Here is a 6,020-nt window from a genome sequence, read left to right on the forward strand (position 1 = left end):
GCAATAGAAACAATTTGGACAACGAATAACAAACACTTTCTGTGCAGGAAATCAACAAAATCCAACTTTTAATCTTGTTATTTATTTAGGTGCAGTTAATATTATCTCAAATGTTATAAAGCTGTGCATAATATTCTCTTCAGTAGTACAGAGAGGGATTCAGATTTTTTTAAAGTGCCTGCAACAAAAGAAGAGAGGTGATTTGAGCAGTTGAAAGAGAGACTTCCTGCACAGGACCTTCATATTAATGCAAAGCTTCAAATATGTCCATCTAAATACAAACATTTTACTGCACATATTTCAATGCAGCACTTATCATTTTTGTGTGTTCCTTAGTTTCTCATGGAAACTCTACAACCATGCTGCCTATTAGCTTCTTCCTCCCAACCTGCTTCTTTTTTTAAATCCATCCAAAAAAAAGTTTGAAGACTGCAAAAGTTTCAGTGATAACCAAATTCCTACAAGTGTCATAAGACATAAATGAATTCAGGTAGGTAGGAGACCCAAAGGGATTTCCTCACTTAGGAAGAAAAAGAGACAGAACTGCTGCTGATGAGGCAGCAGGAGCCTGCCCACTCAGCCCTGTGACCTCAAACTAGTCCCAGGGCAATTAACTCTCTGCCTGTGCACATGGTGTGTCATGAGGAATACAGAGGAAAGAAGGGGCCAGGGGACAGACAACCACAGCAGCCCAGGCTCAACGGTCCTGCTGATCAGGAAATAACTTCTCAAAGCTTCCTCGTTCCCAAGAGATCAGTTCATGCCAGCTCTCGCTTAATTTTCCCACTGTAAAAAGGCTTATGCTTTCAACCAAAATTTGAAACTGTGACTAAGTACAGATTCCTGCATAGGCAAATTCAAGCCTACAGGGTTCACATGCTGTTTTTCCTGTCACCTTTTGGAGACCCTTTCGAGGCAGCCTGCCAGTTTAAAGCTTCCCCTAACGTTTACGGGCAGCAGCACCTTCGTGCCAACTGAAAGAGCTGGCAGGGCTGAAGCTGACCCGTCCCGGGAAGGCGAGGAGGGACCAAGAGATCCCCAAAAAGGTCGCCAGTGGGGAGACGAGCACAGCCACGTTCCTCAGCCAAGCCGAGGGGCCAGGCCCGGCGCCTTCCTTCCCCCGCAGACACGGACATCGCCCCAGCCCGCGGCACCGCAACGCCCTCACAGAGGACACCCCAAGCGCCCCGCCAGCGCCCGCCGCTGCCCCGGTCCCGAAGCGCCGGCACCGCGACGGCTCCGACCGGCGGCCCCTCACAGGTACCGGGGCGGCAGCACCGGCACCGTTCCGCAGGCCGCTTCCGCAGCAACACTCCAGTCTAGCCGCCACTCCTCTCCTTCTATTACAAACCTGCCGCCATCGCACAGCCTCCCGGCGCCACAGGCTGGGCACCGCCCCAGCGCCGAGCATGCTGGGAGTTGTAGTCCCAAGCCGCCGCCTTCCCCGCCCAGCTGCGAGGAGGTGCTTCGGCGCGCGAACTACGACTCCCAAGAGACTCAGCGGCGAAAAGGCCGTTGATGGGCATCAACGGTGAAGTAGTGCTCCCGCAGCCGCTGCTGCCCCGGTTCCTGCCCGGGGCTGTTAGGGGCGCGAAAAGGTGGCGGGGATCCTTTGAGGCAGCTGGGCCTGCCCCTCGCTCCTGAGGACGGCCCGCAGGTGGAGGCGGCTCCCGGGTCCTCCCCGCGTCGCCGCTGGTGGCCCTTTTGGGAGACGGGGTTTCTCTTCGGGCAGCGCCGCTCCTGAAGGGGCGGAAGACCCGTACCCGCGCAGTGTTCTTCAGCGGCTGCCCCGGCATGGTGTGTGAGGAGATTGCTGTCTAGCGAGCTGTCCGCAAGCCTTTCGGGGTGTGGCGTTTTCTGCAGGGGTGAGGGTTTGGACTTTTAGTGTGCTTTTATTGCGGCTACTTACACCCTTTTAAACTTTAAATAGCTGCAGTAAGGGAGGAAAGGAAAGATAAATGGGCAAAAAGCATCCCCTGGCTTTCTGACATTTTGTGCTTTAGGCATGCTCTATCTTACTGAGCGAAATTAGTGTTTTCCTCTAAACTCCAGTAAGTGGCAGAGCATCACGCTCCCAAAACCTGTGGTACGTTGCAGGCTGTGACCTGGTTTTGCAGCTGTTCTGAGCAGGTACAAACCCGAGCTCTAAGTTGTATAAACCCAGGGCAGGCCTTTCAGTTGCCTACTGCTAGTTTTAATTTCCGCTGTTACTTTCTATAGTTCCACAGGACTTTCTGCTAAACTTTCCATCATCTTTCCTGCACTTTGGTTTTGCCAGTTATGAATGTGTTGTCTACATGATTGTCCTCAGACTGGATTCTGCATTAACAGTGATAAGCTACTGTGCTAGAAAATACAAGGATTTGTACTCGTGCTTTTTAAAAGCACAGCATCACATTCAGTCCCTTTGACATCTTTAGTAGGAAAATACAGTAGAGGTTTGTTTTCAGTTTACCTGCACACTGAAGACCTTACAGGACTACAGATTATTCATGGTCTATTGTTGGACAATAAAAATTTATTTTTGGCTCCCTCTCTATGCTAAAAATATAACCCATTGTTAACAATGGTGTTGAATTTGTGGTTTCATCATGAAGTACAAGCTTGTGTGCTTGTGTGAAATCCTTTTGAGGCCATTGGGGCCTTATAGATCGCCACCAACATAAATTAAAATTATAAGAATTAAACCAGTGATAATTGTCAGCAGTTCTGCTTTGCATAACTTCATTATCTGGTGCTGCAACATCACAGTATTCCAGTTATAAAAGTGTTTATCAGCAGTTAATTAATTCTCAACACACAGATTAAATACAATAGTTTTCTATTCTGATTCTGAATTTTGGAAATTTTGCCATTCAGAAATAGTAAAGCCAAACACTGCTAAAATTCCTTGAGAAGTTTGGTTCTCTAGGGAAATAGGAGAAGGGAGGCTACTATTCAGTGGTAGCATTCATCAACAATGAAAGAGAATAAAATCTTCACTCAAGGGAGAGGAAAGCTGTTGGGGACAGACTTTGAACAGTTTTTAACTCAATTTCCTGCTCTCTGTCAGGTATTCCAAAATTGATTTGTACTTTAACAGTGACAACTTCCTCCTCCTTCCAAGTGCAGCGAGGGTTACTGCCCCTTGTTGTGCGGTAGACTGCATTTTGCTTGGTTTATTTATTTGACTGGGTTGCTGTCCCTTCGAGCATTTTACAGGGAGGTATGAGTGTGTCCTAGCCCTTCCTGCCTACAACACCCAGGGTCTCCAGTTGTACCTCACACTGTTGGGGAAGCTGGAAGATCCTTCAGGGAGGGCAGCTGCCTGAGCAGGTGAGTGTAAATGATTTGGCTCCCTCAAAATCTAAATAGAGGTGTGGTATCAGGGGTCATTTAATACCTCTCGTGCTGGGAACAGAGAAGAGGGGGGTGTCTTTGCAGACAGACTTGGAGGAAATGAATCCCTCAAGTTTACACGTTCCTTTCTGCTTACTGGCTGATGTACGGTTTATTTACAGATCAGTTCTCCCAAGAATTTTTTTCTCAGTTCTTAGAAGCTCGATTTTCATAAGCAAATGTAATATAAAATACTTTTGTGGAGTTTTGCACCGCATGTAGCGACCAATTTCAGTTGCTTCTGGTGTTTTCTGGGTGAGATGTGGATATATAGGCAGGGCTGATACTTGCAATTGGTTGTATGTATTTCATTGCCTTCTAATAAACTTTTTGGTTTGGCTGCGCAAGTAGAGCTCATTATTTCCTGAGGAGACAACTTCTGGTGATACTTCAGCAGTATCCAGAATCTGCTTTAGAGAATACATTGAGAAAACTAGTGCACACAGAGCTGTAGTGAAGAGGGAGGTAGTGCCCAGATCTGTACTATGGTTATTAAAGGAAGCTTTTGGCAGTGGCACGTTTGTCCTTATATATGCCTCAAATTAATCTATCTTGTTTGTGACAAGATTCAAAATAAAGTTGATAAAAGCAGCTTAAAATAAGACTTTATACCACAAAGTAGAGCTTCTTAAAGGTACAGTTGCCCACAGAGCCAAGTTATAACAAGGCTGCATCATAAAAGATTTTTATCATCTCAGATAACATAGTATCTTGTGAAAACCTCTTAGTTAAAATATGAAGAGTTGTTTTTTTGTGTGAGCAGAGAGTACTTTTATGCCAAAAGCACTGCTAATGCCATAAAAAAAAAAAAACAACAGCCACAAAATATAGGTATATAATGACATGCCCTTTGATCTGCTGTCTGCCTGACCTAAATGCACGTATTACCATTACAGAGTTGCCAGTTCTATCAGGTGTATAGTGCAGTAGATGATTTGGGCCCCTCCTATAGATTACCTTTCTGAGATAAAATTATACAGACATGCATAAAATTGTGTCTGATAGTGTTGATTTTCCAGGTTTTCATGAAACCCCAAATTCAAATGAATTATGTTGCTCTCTCTCCTTGACTAAGTACTACTTATTTTTTAGCTAATAATTTAAGTTATTCCACAGTATCTGGCCATCTGATTCTTTTTTTACTGCACTGAAGAACAACTTTACTTGCATACATTGAAAATCAAATAGGCCATAGAGTAAGAAAATAAACACGTTCCTTAAATGTAATATAGGTAACATACTCTAAATCTCACCCCAAAATTACCTCAGGCTAATGTGTGTTTTGTTTTTTTTTTTTATCTAAAACCTTATCCTAATCATCTGCTCTAGACTTGGGTCCTTAATAAATTAATCAAACAAGAATCTTTTATTAGATTGTGAAGTGCTGTTGTCAGTGCCATTTAAATATTTCCTCTGCATTGTTACTGTCTCTTGGTTTATTCTCTCTCCACACTATACTGGAATCTTTGTGCAAGGTTGATGTAAAGGTTTTGTTGACCTTGTAAAGGCTTTGGTGCAATTTGACCAATGCTAATTTTTAAGCCAGAAGAACCTATTGGGTAATTAAATTTTTTTGTTTTAGTCCTAAGAAACTAGTAAAGAAACTGTTCTGATAAATGTTTCCTCATTTGCACATACATAGTGCAGAAAAATGTGAATTGGTAAATGAACGCAAGTAGTTCAAACAGCATCTGCTTTCCTTTTTGCAGTCTTTAATGTAGGTGTTGTTTATTTATAGAAGTAGGAGGATAGAAGCTTAATCAGAATTTGCAGTCTATGTGGGAGCTCTCATTAAGTTGGAGAAAGGTCATTTTTGCTCCGAATGGCCTCTCCAAGAGAGAGGGCACTTAATATCAGACATTTTTGGCTAATACAAGAACTGCTTTCCTTTCACATTATCTTTACTTTCAAACAAGCAATTTCTTATTTGTTCTGCCTCATCCTGTGAGTCCAGGATGAATTTGGAGAGGCCAAGTATTCTAGAATGTCAGTTTTGTCCAGTTAGCTCACAAATAAAATTACTTGGCCTTAAGTCACTGTGGAAAATTTACATCATCAAGTAGCTTTTCCAGAAATACAAATAAATAGAGTAAAAACAAAGTCTTTACTAGTGACATTGATACTAACCCTCTGGATGAGATACGGACATGGTGTACTGGGATCCAAAGAATCATTGGTAAAAAGAATTTATGACCTGAATATTTTGTTTTACAAGCATATGTTCTCTTCATGCGTTAGCAGTGTGTCTGCATTAGCAGTTTGGCTTGGAGCAGCGATGCAATTTTAAGCCAAATCTTTTGGTTGTCAAGAGCTGCCTTATGTTGATTAAGTTCTCAAAGTGGTTTTGAGGTGTACCCTCTGAATGCCTTTCAGAGAAAACTGAACTGGGCACTGTGCTTCAAATAAGCTTAGTGGGGGCATTGGTTTTGGCTTCTGTCTGAAGCCACCCAGTCATAAGGCCCTCTAGCTCGCACTTAACACTCATTTACCGCTGAAGGGGTCTGAAACCCTAGAAAGCCAGTGACATGCTGAGGAGCTCATATGCTATATAAAGAGCTTAGTGTTCTGTATAGTGTTCTCATTTACACTGTAATTATCATTCTCATCAGTTTTTAAAATAACTTTACACTCATAGGCATCCA

This window comes from Gymnogyps californianus, chromosome 1 (assembly GCF_018139145.2).
Source record: "Gymnogyps californianus isolate 813 chromosome 1, ASM1813914v2, whole genome shotgun sequence".
In the NCBI taxonomy this organism is placed as follows: Eukaryota; Metazoa; Chordata; class Aves; order Accipitriformes; family Cathartidae; genus Gymnogyps; species Gymnogyps californianus.